A 1,466-nucleotide genomic window follows, 5' to 3' on the forward strand; every position below is an offset into this window, starting at 1 on the left:
GAATCCTACAAGGGAGTTCCTTCCTCCACTGTCACTATGGGGCGCTTGGCAGAGGCTGGGCTGTGCTGGAGGGGAGATGGTGCAGGGCGAGCCAGTGAAACATGACAGAAAAGTAGGAACTGATGATGTTGGATCAAGAGGTTTAGAAGGGAAAGTATTAGGGTGAGTGCTCCTGGTGAGGCACCCTCACGCATCTCTGTGATATGGTCCTGATGCTGGGCATCGTCACAAATCCCTGGCCTCTGTGCTACTGCCTCCCCACCCCAGCTTCTGGATCCAGCATAGTGGGACAGGTGTAGGCGGTATTGGCAATACACAGCACCTGTGCTACAGAGCTTCAGATCTCTGGGCAGCGTGTTCCATGTTTGGCACCACCACTTAGGCTGCTGGTACACAGATAACCAGAGTTTGGTGTATCATCCGACCCAGAGAGATGCTTTCCACAGAAGTATTCTACTTGGGCCTTCACTGGTGCAGACCCAGTGCTGTGGCTGTCCTCCCTAAAATGAGCGGAAACATTTGTGCCAAAATGCTGAAAAGTTCATTAGAGACATGTCAAAAGCATTCCTAAAATGTACACTGTCTGCAAATAAACAGCTCATCAGCCCCAGAATATACACAAATCCCACAGCAAGAGAGACCTCACTATGCCCAAAGCTGGTGTGTGCGGTGCATGAGATACTCTTGTCTCCTTCATGGGACAAAAACCCCACACTCAAAATGAGGGAAAGAGAGGTTTGTTTACCTCACGTTTACTTGAGGCTTCAAGACACTGCAGGAGAGGCCGGGGCGCTGCCTTTTCCAGGATGACCTTTTCCACATCTCTGAGTATGCGCAGGCTGGCCAGTTTAAATGCTCAGCCTTCTGTGGCCCTGCCCTGCTGGCCTGCCCTCTGGCCCCCCCTCTAGCCCACCCACTGGGACTGCCCTGTGTCTGCACCCCTCTGGCTCCACTCCTCTGGCCCCGCCTCTCTGGGTCCATACTACTGGCTCCACCCCTCTGGCTCCATGCCTCTCTCCAGCTCTCTGTGACTGCCCTCTGAATCCAACCCCCTGCTCCCCCCTCTGACCCCGCCCGTCTGGCTCCACCCTCCTTCCCTGCCACTCTGGCCCCGCCCTTCTGGCCCCGCCCCTCAAGAGACTGGCTGCTTCTGTAGCCCAGTCTGCCCAATAACTTATACGAGGCGTTGGCGGGCAACTAAACACAAACCATCACCTGAGGGGACACACATCAGAGGAGCTCAGAATTCCTAGCAAGAGGAACAAAGTGAGGTTGTAGTCTTCTACAGTGAAACTAGGTTGGAGTCAGAAAACCCCTGTGCCTTTGGGAGACTTTGGACGAGTCACCGGAGGTTCCCCTGCTTCCCTTTCCACGTGGCACAGGGAGCCAGGAGGAGAGCTTCCTGTGTGGCCCGTGCCAAGGAGAAGCGTGAGCCGCAGTTCAAACAGTGGACCCAAGGCCTCCCC

Source organism: Octodon degus, unplaced genomic scaffold (genome assembly GCF_000260255.1).
Source record: "Octodon degus isolate 3935 unplaced genomic scaffold, OctDeg1.0 scaffold00548, whole genome shotgun sequence".
Taxonomy (NCBI): Eukaryota; Metazoa; Chordata; class Mammalia; order Rodentia; family Octodontidae; genus Octodon; species Octodon degus.